Source organism: Furipterus horrens, unplaced genomic scaffold, assembly GCF_987537825.1.
Source record: "Furipterus horrens unplaced genomic scaffold, mFurHor1.1.pri manual_scaffold_1, whole genome shotgun sequence".
NCBI classification, from domain to species: domain Eukaryota; kingdom Metazoa; phylum Chordata; class Mammalia; order Chiroptera; family Furipteridae; genus Furipterus; species Furipterus horrens.
This window is the reverse complement of record NW_028327171.1, coordinates 113,028,684-113,050,549: the sequence shown is the minus strand read 5'-3', so window position 1 is coordinate 113,050,549 and position 21,866 is coordinate 113,028,684. Positions and strand designations below refer to the sequence as shown.

At 40.7% G+C, this 21,866-nt stretch overlaps 1 pseudogene; it reads left to right on the top strand.

Moving 5' to 3' along the window:
• Positions 1-4,811: 4,811 nt before the first annotated feature.
• On the top strand, positions 4,812-5,489 carry LOC150021755 (dihydropteridine reductase pseudogene; annotated as a pseudogene).
• The last annotated feature ends 16,377 nt before the right edge of the window (positions 5,490-21,866 follow it).

Below are 21,866 nucleotides of genomic sequence, written 5' to 3'. Positions count from 1 at the left end.
GTTGAAAAAATAATGAAGGAAAACTTCTCTAGTTTGGTGAAGGAAATAGACATACAAGTTCAGAAAGCATAAAGTCCCAAATAGGTTGGACACAAAGAGGATCACACCAAGACATGTCATAACCAAAATGTTAAGGTTAAAGATAAAGAGAGAATCTTAAAAGCAGCAAGAGAAAAGAAGAGAGTTACCTACAAAGAAATTCCCATAATACTTTCAGTTGATTTTTTTAAAAAAACTCTTCAGGCAAGAAGGGGCTGGAAAGAAGTATTCAAAGTGATGAAAAGCAAGGACCTACAACCAAGATTACTCTATCCAGCAAAGCTATCATTTAGAATGGAAGGGCAGATGAAGTGCTTCCCAGACAAGGTAAAGCTAAAGGAATTCATCATCACCAAGCCTTTATTATATGAAATTTTAAAGGGACACATTTAAGAAAAAGAAGAGATCAAAACCATGAACAGTAAAATGACAACAAACTCATAACTATCAACAAATGAATCTAAAAAAAAAAAAAAAAAAACAACCAACAAACAAACCAAAAACAAACTAAGCGAACAACTAAAACAGGAGCAGAACCATAGATATGGAAATCATATGAAGGGTTATCAGTGGGGAGGGGGAAGGGTGAGAATGGGTAAATAGGTGCAGAGATTAAGAAGCATAACTGGTAGGTACAAAATAAACAGGGAGACATCAAGAATAGTATAGGAAACGGAGGAGCCAAAGAACTTATTTTCATGACCCATGGACATGAACTAAGGGAGTGGGCAGTGGAGTGTTGCTGGAGGGAAGGGATGTACCTGGCAGAGGGAAGCAAAGGGAAAAATATTGGGACAACTGTAATAGTATAATTAATAAAATGTACTTTAAAAATAATAATAATAATAAATTATAGTGGCCAATATCTCTTTTTGATTTTTATCTGTATAAAAATTTAGTCTCTCTTACTATAATTTGTTGAATTTCTAGCCACATTTAAAATATTGTTTTGGAGAATTAATGAGGTTTAACAGAGGAGACTCGTCATTCCATTGTATTTAACTTCTTAGGTTACAAAAACAAGTGTTTTGCCACCTGTTCTGATAATAGGATTTTAAGACTTGAATTTCAGTTTGACTTAAGACTTCCCACTAATCAGGACATTTAGTTTTTCTGAAAACTAGGGTAATGCCATCTCAAAATCTGATGCTTTCATGTAAACAATGCACACAATTTGTTTAACCATGTTTTTAAAATATCCCATGTAATAAGCGATCCTTCATTTGCCATTACATTAAAATTAGAAATAGTAAAAATAAAAGAAAATTATTTGGAAAAAACAGTTGCTTTCTGAAGTTAAAGTAGACTTCATGCAAAAAATACAAACAACCCACCCTGGCTAGGTAGCTCATTTAGAATGGCGTCCTGATTTGTCAAGGTTGTGGGTTCAATCCTGGGTCAGGACACACAAGAATCAACCAATAAGTGCATAAATAAGGGGAATAACAAATCAATGTCTCTCTGTCTCTCTCTTCCTCCCCCCTCTCTAAAATCAATAAATAAAAATTTTTACAAAGATAAACAACCCAATTTAAAAATGAGCAAAGGATTTGAATAGACCTCTCCCAAAAGAATGTTACACAGATGGCCAAGTACACCAAAAAGTGCACAATGTCATTAGTCCTCAGGAAATGCAAACCAAAATGACAGTGCAATACCACTTTACACCCGCCCAGATGGTCATAATAAACAATATGGAAAGTAACAAGTGTTAGTGAAGATGTAGAGAAATTGGAAATTTCATCCATTGCTGGTGGAAGTGTATTGGTATTTGGGAATTCTCAATAAGTTAACGATATCACTCAGCAATTTCACTCTTAGGTATATGCTCTAAAGAATTGAAAACAGGCATCTAAACAAAAGTAGTATATGAATATTCATAGCAACACTATTCATAATTATCAAACTATGAAAACAACCCAAAAGTTCATTAAATGAATGGGTGAATAAACAAAATATGGTCTACCCATACATCTGGACAAGATGATAGCGTAGGTAAACTCTGTACTCACCTCCAAAATCACAGCTAAACCATAGAATAACTGTTACTGAGAACTGCCTGAAGTCTAGCTAAACAGAACTCCTATACCTAAGCAATACAGAAGAAGCCATATTGAGACTAGTAGGAGGGACGGAGACTCAAACCAAACTGATCCCACACCTACCTGTGGCAGTTGAAAGTCAGGAGAAGTATTATATCTCAGCTGTGGAGGTGCCCCTTGATGAGTGAGGGACCATACCAGGCCCCCAACCCAGGTTTCCAGTGCTAGGAAGAGAAGTCACCATAACTTCTGGTGAAGTTATGGCTGAGTGGACAGACGGCTTATGGAGTCCCAGGCAATTCCTTTTTGTGGGGGAAGGGTTAAGGTTAGGGGCAAATTTTGGGTTTAATTTAGGGCAACAGTTGAGTTAGAGTTAAGCTTAGGGTTAGTGTTGTGTTTATGATCAGGGGTAGGGTTAAAGGTAGGATTAGATTTAGCTTTGAAATCAGTGTTAGGATTATGATTAACTTGAGGTTAAGGGCTGGGTTTAGGGTTAGGTTTTGGGATGGGTTTAGAACTAGGCTTGAGTTAGGCTTAGGGTTTTCATTAGGTTTAGCATTAGGGTTAGGGTTAAGTTTAAGTTTAGTTTTTTAAAAATTTTTAATTAAATTTATTGGATGATATTGGTTAATAAAATTATGTAAGTTTCAAGTGTACAACTCTATAATACATCATCTGTATACTGCATTGTGTGTTTACCACCCAAAGTCAAATCTCCTTCAATCACCATATATTTGATCCTTTTTACTTTACTACTCACAACCCCTCTGCCCTCTGGTAAGCACCATACTCTTGTCTGTGTCTGTGAGGTTTGTTTGTCATATTTGTTCATTTGTTACTTTCAGTTTTATATGCCACATATGAGTGAAATCATATGTTTCTTGACTTTTTCCATCTGATTTATTTTGCTTAGCATGATATTCTCAAGCTCCATCCTTGTTGTCACAACTTGCAGTATTTCACCTTTTCTTACGGCTGAATAGTATTCTATTGTAAAATATGTACCACATCATCTTTTTTAAAATTGATTTTAGAGAGTGGAAAGGAGAGAGAGAGAGAGAGATTTATTGTTTCACTTATTTATGAATTCATTGATTGATATTTGTATATACCCTGACTGGGCTCTTTGGTTGTTTCCATGTCTTGGCCATCATGAACATACGGGTAACATATGTCCATACAAATAAGTGTTTTCAAATTTTTCAGGTAGATAGCTAAAAGAGAGGTTGCTGGGTCATATGGTAAACTCTACTTATAATTTTTTTAGGAAACTCCACACTGTTTTTCATAGTGGCTGTATCAGTTTACATTCCCACCAGCAGTGAATAAGGGTTCCATTTTCTCCACAATTCCTCCAACATTTGTTATTGTTTATCATGTTGATAATAGCTATTCTAAGAGGTGTGAGGTGGTATCTTATTGTAGTTTTAGTTTTTTTTAAAGATTTTATTTATTTTCAGAGAGGGGGGAAAGCAAAGGAGAAAGAGAGGGAGAGAAACATTGATGTGAAGGAGAAACATCAGTTGGTTCTCTCTTGTATACCCCCAACTGGGGACCCAAACTACAACTCAGGCATGTGCCCTCACTGGGAATTCAACTGGCGACCCTTCGGTTTACAGACTGGAGCTCAATCCACTGACCCACATCAGCCAAGGCTAATTGTAGTTTTGATTTGCATTACCCTAATAGCTAGTGAAGTTGAGCATCTTTTTATATCTCTGTTGGCCACTTGTATGTTTTCTTGGAAGAAGTGCTGTTCAGGCCCTCTGCCCATTTTTAAATTGAAATGCTCTTTGTTTTTGTTGAGTTGTATTAGTTCTTTATATATTTTGGATATTAACACTTTATAAAAGGTGTTATTTACAAATATCTTCTCCCATTCATTTGGTTGCCTTTTTTGTTTTGTTGATGGTTTCTTTTTATGTGCAGAAGATTTTTAGTTGGATATCATTTTTTTCTTTCTTTCTTTCTTTTTTTGTTTGATATCATTTCATTCATTTATTTTTGCTTTTACTTCCCTTGTCTCTGAAGTCAAATTGACAAAATCCTCTCTAAAAAAAAAAAGTTCATACATTTAGTAGCTATGTTTTCTTCTATGTAATTTATTGTTTCAGGTTTTATATTTAGGTCTTTGTTCCATTTTGAGTTAATTTTTGTGTAGGGTGAGAAATAGCAGTCTAGTGTCATTCTTTTGCACGAGGCTTTCCAATTTTCCCAGCACCATTTATTAAAGAGGCTTTCTCTTTATGACTGTGTATTTTTTGCTCCTCTATCAAAAAGTATTGGCTTATATATTTCTGAGCTCTCAGTTCTGTTTTATTGGTCTGTGTGTCTATTCTTCTGCCAGTACCATGCTGTTTTGATTATTGTCCCTTTGAAGTCAGGAGGTGTGATACTTCCAGCTTTGCTTTTTTCCCTCAGGGTTTCTTTGGCTATTTCAGGTCTTTTGTGGTTCCATACAAATATGATGACTTTTTGTTGTATTTCTTTTAAAAATATCACTCGGATTTTAATAGATGTGAGTGTTAGAAACAATAAACAAATACAGTAAAGTTGCAGTATATAAAATCAATGTACAAAAATCCATTGCATTCTTATATACTAACAGGAAAATTCCAGGAAAACGAAATAAAAAGAACAATTCCTTTTGCAATTAATACAACAAAAAATAAAAAGCCTGGTTCAGTCTCCGGGCGTTCTGAGCTGCAGGAGCCGAGTGGGAGAAGCAGGATGGCGGTGGCAGCGGGTGACGCGCGCAGGGCGCTGGTGTACGGCAGGCAGCGGGGGTGCGCTGGGTCCCCTATGTGTGCAGGCACTCTGGGCCCGCAACTGGTGGGGGGCCAGCACCAACGTGGTGGAGAAGGAAGAGGCCAGTGCCAGGGTTGTTGTTAAAATGACAGACTCGTTTCCTGAGCAGGCTGACCAGGTGACTGCTGAAGTCGGAAAACTCTTGGGTGAAGAGAAGGTGGATGCAATCCTTTGTGTGGATGGAGGATGGGTTGGGGGCAATGTCAAGTCCAAGTCTCTCTTTAAAAACTATGATCTGATATGGAAGCAGAGCATGTGGACGTCGACCATCTCCAGCCACCTGGCCGCCAAGCACCTCAAGGAAGGAGGCCTCCTGACATTGGCCGGGGGTGTCATCCATCAGATCTGCCAGAGCCTCGTGGGGAAGAACCGCGGCATGCCACCCGGGTCTGAGCCCATCAAGGTGTTCCGGTTACCGTGGACACGCCGATGAAGAGGAAGTCAATGCCTGAGGCCAACTTCAGCTCCTGGACACCCTTGGAGTTCCTTGTCGAAACCTTCCACAACTGGATCACAAAGAAAAACAGGCCGAGCTCAGGAAGCCTGATCCCGGTGATAACGACGGATGGGAAGACGGAACTTACCCCGGCGGATTTTTAAGCTTCGTTCCAGGGCCTGCGAGGGGTCAGCCAGGGAAGTCCGTGTATCTCAGTGTCGCTGTGCCTGGCCCTGTGTTTTCAGTGATGCTGATGGTGGTCTGAGATACTGAGACCTATTTTTCTCTTACCTAATGTGTATTTTCTTTCCTAAGATAGTGTGAAATGTTCATGTGAAATAAAATCTTGTGGGTGGAGGCCCACAGATAGCACCACCATCCATCTGTGTTGACCCCCTACATTCGGAGGTCTCCGAACAGCCCTTCTGTTTGGCATCGTGTGGAATTGCTTTTGAGACTGTTTATGTGTCGCTGAGTGCCTGACTAGTTCAGAGATTTGTTGGCATTGGGGACATTTGAGTTATGTTTCTCTCACAGATGTAGTCTTGGTGACCTCTAATTAAACTGCCTTAAACTCCTCTGTGGTGTACGCAGAATCCCATGGACTCTGTCAAGGTATCTTTTTTCTGTGCAGTTGCCCCATGTGCGAGAGAACTGCTTGTCGTTAGTTGGAGTTTATCTTCCTAATAAATGCACTTCGTGAAAAAAAATAATAAAATAAAATTAAATACTTAAGAATGAACATAATGAAGAATGTAAAAAACCTATACACTGAAAACTACAAGACATTATTAGAAGAAATTGAAGAACATACAAAGAAATGGAAAGATATTCCTTGTCTGAGAATTGGAAGAATCATCTTAGTTAGAATGGCCATATTATCCAAATCAATATACAGATTTAATCCAGGCATTCTGCTTAAAGGTCCCATGATCAATGTTACTTGCTGACGGACTCAGTCTCTGTAAGCTCCAGTGATAGGACAGAAGCTCAAAAGTTGCCAGAAACATACAAGGAGGAACTGAATCGTCTGGCTTCAGGGAAAGGGCCGGAGGAGCAGCATTTTCCCAGAAATAAGTTCTAGCAAAACACATTGTTTCTTTGTTGAGACCTCTCTCTACCCAGCCTGCACACAAAGGTGGGAACTATATCTGAGTCTCCATCAACTTGGCTAATACTGTTTGCCCTACTGTGGTGATTTAACCCTGGCTGGTTTGGCTCAGTGGATTGAGTGTCGGCCTGCGAGCTAAGTGTCGCTGGTTCGATCTTCCAGTCAGGGCACATCAGAGAAGGATAACTCTGATTCCAAAAAACCTCCGCTGCCTTGCGGCATACCTCTTCAGGGGAAAGGCTAAGGGAGTAAACCCCGACAGAAAATCCGGAGCCGGAGTCCCTAAGGTGGTTTGACGTTGTAGTCAACACCGGCAACTCCTGTGGCGCACCTGAAGCCAAGCTGTATTGACTCCGTCTTTCCCTTGGACCCTTCAGCTGAGAAGAGGGGGGGGGGGTCTGCTGCATGGGCAACAGCAGACCCTCCATATCACCCTGCCCAGGCTCTGTAGCTTCAGCTTCACTGGAGAGGACACTCCAGCGTCATCGCAAGATGTCGATTCAACACGGGAGGAGACAGATACCGTGTCACTCCCGAGTTGGACTGCATAGCCATTCTCGGCGGTGCAGATAGACTCTTAAGAAGCTACACCATCATCTCTCGAGACGGACGGCTGCCGATGACTGTGGTGATTCCATGACACCCCACAGTATCCAGCTTGTAGGCTCACCAAAGCCACTTCCAGTGGCTTTTCCATACAAGTGGTCTTGGCTTGTATTTGCTTAAGCTTCAGACTTTCTTAAAATCTCTCAAAGGTTCACAAATATCAAACAAGGAGCAGCTGACCTCTGTGTGTCTTGTACCTCTGGCTAAGTAGTCCCAAGCTTGGCAGCTGGCCTAAGTTCATAGCTTAACTTCTCACAGGCACTTCCAAGCCACACAGAAGTGGAAACCAACTGCATACCACTTTGTAGTTCATACCAAGGAGCTTTGGGCAAGGCACAAGCAGCAGCTGACCTTGGCGCAAACCAGAGTCCCTTCCAAGAGGCTCCAGAACCAATGCACATGATGGCCAGCCTTAAACCACGCCAGAGCACCACCCAACCACCTCCGGAAACAACACACTCAAAGGGCAGACTCACCAGGCACCAGAGTCCTGCTAAATGAAATCCTGCTTCATAGGACATGCTCTCCATTGTAGTCACAGCCATTCCTTAAAACCAATCAGAATGATGGTCAGTCCTTCCCATTAGAATGCCAACAAGAATTAAGGCTTCATTACAACAGAAGGTCACACACAACCCACACAAAGAACACACCTGGGATATCTGGCTCAGATAAACAAGAAGACTTCACTACTGGGTCCCACAAAACACCTACTTTATAAAGCCACTCTACCAAGACAGAAAGACATAGCAGCTCTACCTAATGCCTAGAAAGAAAAACAGGGAGGCTGCAAAAATGAGGAGACAAAAACAAAACAGACTTCTGGCCAAGATGGAAGCATAGACAGACATGCTGCGTCTCCTTCCAAAACTAAGAAGGAATACAACTACCTCAAAACTAGAAACAACCAGAAGTTCCAGAAAATCAAAGTGCATGGAAGTCCAGGAAACAAAGATATAAAGAAGAAATACTCATTCAGACAGGAAGGAGAAGCGGAGCAGGGGCAGAGAGAACATGGTGTGGTGGTGGCAGCAGCAGGAACAGCAGCAGGCCGGCGGAAAGCACAGTTACACATTTTAAAAAGTCAGGAGGAACACCTGGGGAGCGTGCCCAACTCCTCACCAGACTGCGCAGCTCACTGTCCCAGCACCAGGGAAAATCAACCCTCATTGTTTTTGACTGTGCAAACCAGTTGGGTTTGGGACAAAGGGAGAAACTGCCGGTCTCTTAGCAGAGTCTGCTTGTTTAAAGGGCCCCCACGGACCTAGAACATCCACAGACCCACCCACTATAGGAATGATAGCTAGGGCAACAGCTAGAGGGGCGACAGTCCAGTGCGGAATTGGGAGAAATGCCTGGAAAAGTGGCGAGTGCTGGGGAAGCAGCATTGTTTTTTCTCAGACCCCTCTGCTACATACAGCACCACAATGTGGTGAAACAGGTCACCTGTTACTGACGAATACATAAGGCTTCATCCCTTACAACATAGTAGAAGTGACAGCTCTCCCTAGGACACGGAAGCAAATAAACACAGGAGACTTCCAGCCAAGATGTAGGCCTAGACTGACACACTCTGTCTCCCTCCACAACTAAGAAGGAATAAAACTACCGCAAAACCAGACATAACTAGAAGTTCCAGAAAATAAATGGGAGTCCAACGTATGAAGTTATAAAGAAGTGGTGCTTGTCCAGACAGGTAGGAGGGGTGAAGCCAGGGAGGAGAGTTCAAGCTGTGCTGTCCGTGGCAGCAGCAGTGACAGAGGCAGGACAGCGATAAGCACAGACACCCGTATTTCGGGGGAGGTGAGAAGCACCTAGGGAGCACCCCTGACTACAGACCTGTCAGCTTGCGATTCCAAAGCTGGGGAAGGCAGACCTCCATTGCCTTGGACTGTGAGGCCCGGAGAGGGTCGGGACGGAGAAGACTCCTGGTCTCTCAGCGGAGAGTGAATGGACCCCTACCCCCACAGAAAATATGACATCGTGGTGAGACGGGTCACCCACTTGTGATGAGTGCATGGGGCTCCGCTGCCTATAGCTTAGGAGGTGTGACAGCCCTGCCCAGGAAGCAAAGGTAAACACAAAACTGTCAGGATGGCACAGATCATGCTAAAGATCCCAGTGACACAGCTGAACAGACAGCAAATATCTAATCTAACAAAGCAGCAGATAAGAAATCTTTCTGAGGCTCAGTTCAGAGCTTTGGTTATATGAATGCTTACAGACATAACAGCAGATCTTAAACAAGACACAGAAGGAATGAAGGCCAGTCTTGCTGAAATGAACAAAAACACATGCAAAACTAGTGGTGAGGGAAAGAAAACCAGGGATCAAACCAACAAATTGAAACACAGGGAAGGAACAAATAGTCAACCGGTGCAGAAAGAGGAAATGAAAAGTGAGGAAATTGAGGAGAGGCTCAGAAACTTATCAGATAGCTATAAGCAGGCCAACATCTGAATCATAGGGTTGCCAGAAGATGAAGAAGAACTAGAAACTGAAAAATTATGTGAAAAAATGATGAAGCAGAACTTCCCTAACTTGGGGAAGAAAATAGACTTACAGATCCAGGAAGCACAGAGAGTTCCAAAACAACTGGACCCAGGGAAAACCACACCAAGACACATTATTATTGAAATGTCAAAAATGAAGGATAAAGAAGAGAATTACATATAAAAGGGTCCCAATAAGACTATCAGCTGATTTCTCAAAAGAAACTCTGCAGGCAAGAAGGGACTGGCAAAAAATATTCAAAGTAATGAAAAGCAAAAACCTACAACCATGATTACTCTATGCAGCGAAGCTGTCATTCAGAATAGAAGGGCAGAGAAAGTGCTTCTAGGGCAAAATAAAACTGAAGGAGTTCATCAGACCCAAACCACTGTTATATGAAATGTTAAAGGAACTTGTTCAGGAGAAAGAGGATCAAAACTATGAACATTAAAGTGAAAACTGTATCACAACAACCAACAACAGAAGCTAGGGAACTGAAACAAAGGCAGACTAAGGAGGCAACGAGAGTGGGAAAAGAATTATAGGTATAGGGAAAATTCGGGGGGGGAGGTCAGCTGGGAGGGGGAAGGGGTAAAGGGAGGGAGATGGTACAGGAATTAAGAAGCATAGTAGGAGGGAGTGGAGTAGATAGGTATATGTTGAGAAGAACTATATGCATAACTAATGGGCATGGACTAAGGGGGGGACAACTGGAGGGAGGGAGAGTCATGAGGTTGAGGGGAGCAGAAAGAAAATAAATTGGGACAACTGTAATAGTGTAAACAATAAAGCATATTATAAAAAGATGTCCTAAATAAAAGCAGAAAACAAAACTTCATAAAAATAACTAAACAAAATGGAGACAAGCAATCAATAAGATGCAGTTCAAAACACTGGTTAGAAGGATGCTCATTGAACTAAGGGGAAGAATAGATCAACTGATTGAGAACTTCAATAAAGAAATAGGAAACATAAAAATGAAGATAGAAAACATTAAAAAGAGCCTGTCAGAAATGAAGAAAAAATTACTGAAATGTAGAATATGTCAGAGAGAATCAACAGTAGCTTAGATGAAGCAGAAATCAAATCAGTGATTTGCAAGTTAAGGTAACAAAAAGCATCCAATCAGAACATCAAAAAGAAAAAAAGAATTTTAATAAATGAGGGCAGTGTAAGGGGCCTCTGGGACAATATCAAGCAAACCAATATTAGCATCATAGGGTTACCAGAAGGAGAAGAGAGAGAAAGCAAGATATTGAAAATTTGTTTGAAGAAATAATGATTAAAAACTTCCTACCCTGACTAAGGAAATAGACAAACAAGTTCAGAAAGCACACAGAGTCTTAAACAAGATGAACCCAAAGAGGCCCATATCAAAATGAAAATGCCAAAGGTTGAAGACTAAGAGAGAATCTTAAAATCATCAAGAGAAAAGCAGTTAGTTACCTACAAGGGTGATCCCATAAGACTGTCAGCTGATTTCTGAACAGAAGCTTTTCAGGCTACAAGGGATTGACACAAGATATTCAAAGTGATGAAAGACAAGGACCTATAACCAAGATTATTCTACCCAACAAAGCTATCAATTAGACTTGAAGGATAGATAAAGAACTTTCCAGACAAGAAAAAGCTAAAGGAGTTCATCTTTACCAAACCATTATTATATGAAATGTTAGAGGCTTCTTTCAAGAAAAGGTGAAAAAAGATAAAAGTATAAGTTAATAAAATGGCAATAACTACCTGTCTACAAACAAATACTTTAAATGTAAATGGATTAAATACTTCAATCAAAAAACATAGGGTGGTTCAATGAATAAGTAAACAAGACCCTTATATTTGCTGCCGACAAGAGACTCACTTTAAGTCAAAAGACACGAGCAGAATGAAATTAAAATAAAGAAATAGAAAACGATATTTCATAGTAATGGAAACAACAACTAAAAAAGCTGGAGAGCAATACTTGTAACAGACAAAATAGACTTTAAAACAAAGGTTCTAATAAGAGACAAAGAAGGATGCAGCAATTTCACCTCTCAGTATTTATCTGAATAAACCTAAAAAACTAATTCAAAAAGGCATATGCATCCATGTATTCACTGCAGCATTATTTACAATAGCCAAGATATGGAAGCAACACAAGTGTCCATCAACAGATGAATGGATTAAGAAATTGTGCATATGTACAATGGAATATAACTCAACCATAAAAAGAATAAAATCTTGCTATTTGCCACAATATGAATTGGCCTAGACTCTATTATGTTAAGTAAAAAAAGTTGGACAGACTACCAGCAAAGATGGAGGCCTAGTCAGACACGCTGCATCTCCCTCCACAACTAAGAATTAATAAAACTACCTAAAAACTAGAGACAACCAAAAGTTCCAGAAAATCAAACTGCATGGAAGTCCAGCAAACAAAGATATAAAGAATAAATACTCCTCCAGACAAGTAGGAGGGGTGGAGCCAGGGTGGAGAGGACACCGTGTGGTGGCGGCAGCAGTGGCAGCAGCAGCAGACTGGCAGGAAGTGGAGTCACACATTTTAAAAAGTCAGGAGGGACACCTGGGGAGCACTCCCAGCACCAGGCAAGACCACACAGCTCATGATTCCAGCACTGGGGACAATAAATCCTCACTGGTTCTGACTGTTCAGACCAGTGGGGGTTGGAGCAGAAGAAGAAACTGCCAGTCTCTCAGCAGAGTCCACTTGTTTAAAGGGCCCCCACAGTCTTAGAACATCTGCAGATCCACCCACTCTGGGAACGACAGCCAGGGCAACAGCTAGAGAGGTACCAGTCCTATACGGAAGTGGGAGAAGTGCCTGGGAAAAGGACGAGTGTCTAGCAAGTGGCATTGTTCCCTCTCAGACCCCTCTCCCACATACAGCACCACAACGTGGTGAAATGGGTCGCCCTGTACTGACAAATACCTAAGGCTTTGCCCCTTACAACATAACAGGAGCAACAGCTCTGCTTAAGACACAGAGGCAAACAGACACAGGAGCCTGTCAAGTTGAGACAGAGAAGTATGGCTGAAAAAAGGGAATGGATCAAGGTTCCAGTGGGAGAACTAAGCGATGAGGAGATATCCAACCTCACAGTTGAGGAGATAGTCAATCTAACATATGTAGAGTTCAAAACACTGATGATAAAGATGCTCACAAACTTGATGGATATGCTTAAGTACAGCAAAAGCATAAGGGAAGAAGTGAAGACTATGCTAAATGAAAAAAGGAAAATCCACACAAAACCAATGGTTAAGAGAAGGAAACCAGGGTTCAAATCAATGATTTGGAACATAAGGAAGAAAAAAACAGTCAACCAGTACAGAGTGAGGAAACAAGCACTGAAAAAAATGAGGAGAGGCATAGGAACCTCTGGGACAATTTTAAACAAACCAACATCTGAAACATAGGGGAACCAGAAGGAGAAGAGAAAAAGGAAGAAATCGAAAGCTTGTGTGAGAAAATAATGAAGGAAAACTTTCTAAATTTGGCGAAGGAAATAGACATACAAGTCCAGGAAGCACAGAGAGTTCCAAACAAGCTAAACCCAAAGAGGACCACACCAAGACACATCATAATTAAAATGCCAAAAGTTCAACACAAAGAGAGAATCATAAAAGCAGCAAGAGAAAAGCAAAGAGTTACCTACAAAGAAGTGCCTATAAGACTATCAGCTGATTTCTCAAAAGAAACTTTGCAGGCAAGAAGGGACTGGCAAGAAGTATTCAAGGTCATGACAAGCAAGGACCTAAAACCAAGATTACTCTATCCAGCAAAGCTATCATTTAGAATGGAAGGGCAGATAAAGTGCCTCCTAGACAAGGTAAAGCTAAAGGAGTTCATCATCACCAAGCCATTATTATATGAAATGTCAAAAGGACTTATTTAAGAAAAAGAAGATCAAAATTATGAACATTAAAATGACAACAAACTCAGAACTATCAACAACTGAATCTAAAAAATAAGAACAAAATCCAACTAAGGAAACCAGAATAGGAACAGAATCATAGGTATGGGATCACTCAGAAGGTTATCAGCTGGGAGGTGAAAGAGAGAGAAATGAGGAAATGGTATCGGGACTAAGAAGCATAATTGATTGGTACAAAATAGACAGAGGGAAGTTAATAATAATACAGGAAAGGGTGAAGCCAAAGAACTTATTTGCATGACCCATAGACATGAACTAAGGGCGGTGGGATTGCTGGAGAGAAGTGGGGTACTGGGCAGAGGGGAACAAAGGGAAAAAAACTGGGACTACTGTAATAACATAATCAATAAAATATACTTAAAAAAAAGTTGGACAGAGAAAGACCAATACCAATGATTCCATTTATATGTGAAATCTAAAACATAAAATAAAATAAAATAAAATAAAACAAAAGCAAACTCATAGATACAGAAAAGGGACACCATTAAGAAGTACAAATTGGTAGTTACAGAACAGTCATGGGAGTGTAAAGTACAGTATAGGGAGTATAGGCAATAATATCATAATATCTGTCTACTGCCAGGTGGGTACTAGATTTATCAGGGTGATCACTTTGTAAATTATATATTGTCTAGTCACTATGTTGTACACCTGAAACGAATATAATATATGTCAACTGTAATTGAAATTTTTTTTTAATTTTAAAGAAATGCCAATTATAGCACATTCTTATGTATTCGTGAAACAGGGCATTTAATACATTTTATTTCTTTTTAGCTCTGACTGGTGTGGCTCAGTGGATTGAGCAATGGCCTGCGTATTGACTGAAAGGTCAATGGTTCAGTTCCTGGTCCGGGCACATGCCTGGGTTGTGGGCCAGGTCCCCGGTTGGGGGCGTGTGAGAGGCAGCCAATTAATATCTCTCACATCGATGTTTCTCTCCTTCTCTTTCTCTCTCTTTTTCCTCTATCTAAAAACAAATAAATAAAATATTTTTTTAAGTGTGGTCTACCTATACAATGGAACATCCTTCAACAATAACGAAGAATGAAGCACTGACACATGGGTGAAACTTGAAGACTCGCTACCAAGTGAAAGAAGCCTAAAGAAAAAGCCACTATAAACAATATTTCACAAGTGCTGCATTGACCCAGTTTTTAAGTCACGGTTAAAATCCTCATGTCCTCTTCTTTGTTTACTAAGTCTCAACCACACCTACTTCCCTTTCAGGCTCTGACCTTTCTGGGTTATAATAAACACATTCTTACCTGCCAGAGGCCCCAAGTTACCTAACACCCAGGGGTGGCCTATTCTTCCTTGGACCCATAGATTTGTTAAAAAATATCCAATTCCCAGGAAGCCCATAAAGCCTAGCTACTCCTACCCTGCTTGTCATACCCATGAAGCTTACTACAGTTCCTCCTACAGCTTTTGTTACCCCATCCCCAGGGACAGCATCTGTGGCCTCGAGGGGCAGCCTGCTGTCATTTGAAGCTGTAATAACAATTCTGCCTTTCATCTATCCAGAGTGTCTTTGTGTGTTTCCTGTCATCCAAAGAATCAACAATCACCCCTAATGTCATATAACCATAAAATGGCCACAGATATTATTTCATTTATATGTAATATCCAGAATAGGAAAATCCACAGAGACAAAAATCAGAGTTGTGGTTGCCGAAGGCTCTGAGGAAGGAGAACGAGGAATGAAAAGGTGGGGTTCTCATTTGGGGTAATGAAAATAATTCTGAAGCTAGATATTAGTCATGGTTGCACAACACCAGGAATTACTTAATACCACTATATTGTACATGTTAAAATTATTTAAATGATACATTTTGTTAAGTGAATTTTACCACAAAAAGAACACAGCAAAAGTTTTTTAAAGGCAGGGTCTAATAAACAAGACTCCATGTATATGTCTTAAAATATTTTAATTTCCTGTATGTACAAAGAAAACAGTCTTATCAACTTTTCTGAGTGATACTCTACACATCAATAGAATGTCTAACATTAAAGACTAATAAGACAAATGGACATGAGGAGTAAACTGAATTCTCATAATGGTGTAAGATGGTATAGCCACTTGAAAAATTCTAACAGTTTTAATTCCAATTTTAGGTATTTACCCGAGATAAATGGAAGGAAATGTCCACAGAAAACTTGCGCAAGAACTTTCATAGCAGCTTTATTCCTAAGAGCCAAAGTGGGAAAGAGCTCCGTTGTCCCTCATTTGGAGAATAATACACAGGCTATGTTCCTCACACAATGGATCACTATTCAGAAATAGACACAACAACACAAACAAGTCCCAAAACATACTGAGTAAAACAAACCTTGAATAAGGATTACATATTGTGTTTTTCCATCAGTATGAATGAAGTTGTAGAACTTGCAAATTAATTTTTGGTAAAAAAATTTTTTCAGAATAATGATTGCCCTGGGCATCTGGGGGTGGAGAGTGTTGAGAGAGGGTATGAGGGAATTTTCTGCATGTGATGTTCATGTGTCTTGGTAATTATTTAGGTGCCAGACCTCATGGAATGATACACTTAAGATCTGTGCATTACATCTTATGTAAATTTTATGTCTAAAGAAAAAAGATAATCATAAAAATATTGAATTCTATTTAATGATATGCACGCTAAAGTATTTAGGGGAAAGTATACTGACATCTACAACTTACTTTGAAATGGATACAAGAATAAGCTGGATTATTAAGGGGAAATAGAGATGGGTAGAGGGATATATATGATAAGGTAAGAATAGTAAAATATTAATGGTAGAATTTAAGTGGTGCATGTATGGATAGTCACTGAAATATTTTTTTAACCTTTTATGTGTGTTTTAGAAATTTTTTATAGCCCTGGCTGGTATGGTGCTGTGACATGGTCTGTAGCTGTCCATTGGGTACGCAGGCTCTGGGATTCCCAGGTGGTGCAGGCCAAGGTCAGCCCACACCTATATTCTGTCTGGGGCCACCCTGCATGACCTATAAAGCAATCTGAGGTGGCTGCTACTTGGGCTAGGCTTGGAGATTCCCAGGCAAAGCCAAGCTGTGAATCTAGGCTGGCTGCTGCTAGTGCCAAGCCTGGGAGCACTTAGCAAGAGGTATGGGGGCTTGGGGATTACTGGGGCTGGCTGTTCCTTGTTTGATAGGATTTAGGAAGTTGTGAAGCATGAGCCAAGACCAGCCATTCACATGGAAAGTCACGGTTAACAGTTTGGGTGGGCACATAAGTTGGGTGGAATGGAGTCTTAGGGGATCTCCAGGGTGGGCAAACAGTGTTAACCAGGTTGGAGGAGTCTCAGATATGGCACCAGGTTGCCGACTCTGTGGCTCTGTAGTGAAGGGGTTCAGAAAGGGACAATGGTTTCTGCCTGCCTTTCTGTCTGGGAGAAAGCTGTCTTCCAGCTCTCACCTTGACGTCAGACACTTCAGTCCCTCCCTGTATGCTGCTGGTACCTTTAAAGCTGCTACCCCTGTGCCGGAGCTCAGAGGGAGAGTCCAAGTCGGTGAGTCCATGTGTGGGTTCTTTAAGGGGAACTGCTTGGGACTCCAGAAGTTTCTTCTGCTGACTCCATCCCTGATGGTTTTTGCAGCCGAAAGTTGTGGAGGTCTTATCTTCCTGGCTCTGGAGCCATGGGCTGAGGAGCCTGGTGTGGGACTGGGACTCCTTACTCCTGAGGTACGCCTCCCAGATTTTTATCCACCATGCATGGGTGTGGGATTAACTTGTTCTGTGTCTCCCCCACTCCTACCAGTCTGGATGGATCTGATTTCTTTAATTCTGTAGTTTTCAGACTTCCATTCAACTCGATTTCTGACAGCTCTGAATGATGGCTATTCTATATTTTAATTGCAGTTTTGATGTGGTTTCGTGAAAAGGTGAGCCATGTTTACCTGTGCTGCCATCTTGACCAGAAGTCCCTTAATTAGTTTTTTTAAAACAAGCTTATGGGTGGAGATGAGCGTAAGGCAACTTCTTTGTGACCTCTGGGCTCCATTTCAGTTCCGTTGATATAAATGACTTTATTGTGGCGATTTCCATTCACAACATGTAGGTAGTTTACAGAGTCAAGTACTCAATAAGGGTTATCATGAAAAACAGTAACCAACCCATCCCCATATTTGTTCCTCCTCAGAGGCACATTGAAATAAATTGTTTTTGGAACCTGCAGACATACTCAAATAATCCTTATCTAAAGAGTTACAGTTGTTATCTTATCACCCAAACTCCATCTTTTTCTACATTTCCTTTATGCCAGACCATCTGAGCGTGGGTAGCAGATCTTATGCCACTTCATTCCTGAATACTTCAGCATGCATCTTCCAAGAATAAGAACATCTATGAAGTCCCACATCATTGCCACACCTGAGAGTAATGACATTAGTTCAGTTACATCATTCATACACAAAAGTGTCCACTGTTCCATAAATGTCTTGTAATTGTTATTTTTTTCCTAATCTGGATCCAATCAAATTCCACACATTGTATTTGACTGTTAAATTTCTTGAATCTCTCCCAGTTCTCCTTACCCCAAAACTCCCTTTGAAGAGATGAGGCCAGTTGTCTGGCCTGGATTTGAGCTACAAATTACATATTTGTCTGTTTCCCTTTTTGGGGGTCAGGACAAGTGTTTCCGGCCACAATACCATATTGGAGGTGTTGTGTCCTTCCCTCTGCATCCTGTCAAGAAGCATATAAAGTCATTCTTTCTCTACTATTTTTTGGCAATTATTGCCAAGCTTGACCACTTGCTTACGATAGTAATTGTAAAATTTCCATACTATGAAGGTACATTTTCCTCTTTGTACTTAATAAGTAATTCATGGAATTATATATTTGGGACTATGAGAATGTCTAATTTATAGATTTTTAATCTCTGAATTATCCTTTTTTAAATTGTTGTTCTATTACAGTTGTCCCAATTTTTCCCTTGATGCTCTCCACTGCTCCAGCCCCTGCCCTCCCCCAGTCAGTACCCACCCTGTTGTCCATGTCCAGGGGTCATATTAGTTTCTTGACTAGACCCTTCACCTTCTTCCTCCACTTCTCCCCCACCCCTCTGGTCACTGTCAGTCTGTTCCTTGTTTCCAGGCCTCTGGTTCTACTTTGCTTGTATGTTTGTCTTGCTCATTAGCCTCCTCTTATAGGTGAGATCATATGGTATTTGTCTTTCGCCACCTGGTTTATTTCACATAACATAATACTCTCCAGATCCATCCATTCTATCCCAAAAGGTAGGAGTTCCTTCTTTCTTTCTGCTGTGTGGTATTCTGTTGTGTAAATGTACCACAGTTTTTTGATCCACTCATCTACAGATGGGCACTTAGGCTGTTTCCAGCACTTGGCTATTATAAATAGTGCTGCTATGAACATAGGGGTGCATAGGTTCTTTTGAATTGGTGTTTCAGGATTCTTTGGGTATAATCCCAGCAGTGGAATTGCTGGGTCAAATGACAGTTCCGTTTTTAATCTTTTGAGATAATTCCATACTGTTTTCCATAGTGGCTGCACCAGTCTGCATTCCCACCAACAGTGCACTAGGGTTCCGGTTTCTCCACATCCTCGCCAGCACTTGTTGTTTGTTGATTTGTCGATGACGGCCATTCTGAATAGTGTAAAGTGGTATCTCATTGTGGTTTTAATTTGCATCTCTCTGATGCCTAGTGATGTTGAGCATCTTTTCATATGCCTATGGGCCCTCTGTATGTCCTCCTTGAAGAACTGTCTATTCTGATCCTTTGCCCGTTTTTGTTTTTAATTGTTTTTCTATTACAGTTGTCCCATTTATTCCCCCATTGCTCCCCCCAACCCAGCCCACCCCTTCTCCTACAGTCAGTACCCACCCTGTTGTCCATGTCCATGGGTTATTTATACTAGTTCCTTTACTAGACCCTTCCTGTATTTACCCCACTTCTCTACTTCCTTCCCTCCCCCCTGATAACTGTTTTTCTGTTCCTTGTTCAATTTTGTTCATTTGTTTGTGTTGTTCGTTAGTCTCCTGTATCAGGTGATAGCATAAGGTATTTTGCTTTCTTTGCCTGGCTTATGTCGCTAAGCATAATTCTCTCTAGTTGCATCCATGCTGTCACAAATGGCAGGAGTTCCTTCTTTCTTTCTGCTGTGTGGTATTCTGTTGTGTAAATGTACCACAGTTTTTTAATCACTCATCTACAGATGGGCACTTAGGCTGTTTCCAGCACTTAGCTATTGTAAACAGTGCTGCTATGAACATAATGGTGCCTAAGTTCTTTTGAATTGGAGTTTCAGGATTCTTCAGGTATAGTTCTAGCAGTGGAATCGCTGGTTCAAAAGGCGGTTCCATTTTTAGTTTTTTGAGGTAATTTCATACTGTTTTCCATAGTGGCTGCACCAGTCTGCATTCCCACCAACAGTGCACTGGGTTCCCGTTTCTCCACATCCTCACCAGGACTTGTTGTTTATTGATTTGTTGATGGTGGCCATTCTGACTGATGTAAAGTGGTTTCTCGTTGTGGTTTTAATTTGCATCTCTCTGGTGCCTAGTGATGTTGAGCATTCTTTCAAATGCCTATGGACCCTCTGTATATCCTCCTTGGAGAAGTGTTTGTTCAGGTCCTTTGCCCATTTTTTTTTTTATTGGGTTGTCTGTCTTCTTGGTGTTGAGTCGTATAAGTTCTTTATATATTTTGGAGATCAATCCCTTGTCTGAGGTATCATTGGAAAATATACTTTCCCATATGGTTGGTTCCCTTTTCATCTTGCTGATGTTTTATTTTGCTGAGCAGAAACTCTTTAGTTTGATGTAGTCCCATTTGGTTATTTTTTCCTTTATTTCCCTTGTCTTAGGAGATACATTAGTGAAAATACTGCTACGTGGATATCTGAAATTTTCCTGCCTATGTTTTCCTCTAGGACTTTTATGGTGTCATGGCTTACATTTAAGTCTTTTATCCATCTTAAGTTTATTCTGATGTATGGTGTAAGTAGGTGGTCTAGTTTCATAATGAGCATAATGAGCGCTCTTTGATCTAATTCCAATGGCAACCCTCTGAGTGGTTGTCAGTCATGTTCCACACGCAGCCTTATGTTGAGACTTAGAGGCAAGCGTGGCCAGAAAGCTGGCGGCTCGCCATGCTCAGGCTGGATCTACAATTCCTTAAACCACGAGGAGTGGTTGCCCACACCTCCCCCTTTTTTGTTTTTTGTGATGCCTATAGTAGATAGGCCTATGAAACTTGCTACTTAGATCACGGGTAAATAACTTGCAGACACATCGAAGGACATGATTAATAAACATCAAGCTACTCCCATTACCCAAATACGTAAATTTAGACCTTGAAACCAATTTTTAGGGCTAAGCCATTGAAGGCTATCATTTAGGGTTTGAAACACTTTTTGTTCAGCAAGCTGCTTAATGTCCGTAAATTGCTGATGAAGTTCAAATTGTAGCCAATCAATTTGGCCTTTTAGGCTGGTGGGAAAGGTATTCTATAGACGATGTATTGTCAGCCTAAGAATGCTGACTAAAGTTCCATTTTAAGGGGGTGACATATAGTCTTAAGGATCCAGGGTTGCAGGCAAGCTGTTGTCAGGTGACCAGGGCATCCTGTCATTCCCCCAGTCACAGCACGGCTGATTTCATGGCTGAGAGTTGTAACAGGACATCATAGGGACCAGTCTGTTTTTAAGTCAGCAGCTGTTTATGGCCTTGAGTTTCCCAGGTCTTCATAAGATATGGTTCTCTTATTGGAGTGAATCTAGGAGCTTGTCAGGCAGATAGATAAACCTCTAATGAGTAAACTTGTACAAAATGGTTAATTTATATAATAACTTACAAACCGGACTTTGAGTCTGTAAGACTGTGGAGACACCCAGTCGCAGGACATTTGTTGGAATGATAGCATTTTTGATGATATTATAAACATAGGACTTTTTGCATGTAAAGCAGAGAAAAGCCTATTTCTGTAATTAAGGGGTTAAACAGTGGCAGCTATATCCTGGGAGAGTGTTGGGAGTGTAGAGTGCCCCCTGTTCCTGCTTTGATGCTAGAGAAAGAGAAACAATTTTATTTTGGTGATTATTGCATTTAGAGACCTTGAAAGTTTTCACAGAGGCTAGAGAAGGCAGGGGAGATAGCAAGCTTGGCATGGCTTGTTCTTGGGACTGCAGCTTCTAGGTTTAAAATTTACAGTGTTTTAAAGGCTTATATGCTTACGTTTCCTTCTTATTTCTTTTTTACTTTCACCTCTATTCTTGAGTTACCTCCTCAAATGTCCTTTCTTTCCATGCCATACACAATCTCCTTTCCTTATGCCTTCTTTTTCCTTCCTTTTTCCTCAGTTTATTTTTTCTTTTCTTTCCCTACACAATTCTTTTTCAGCTTGCACAATCTATCTATGACTTATTTGGACT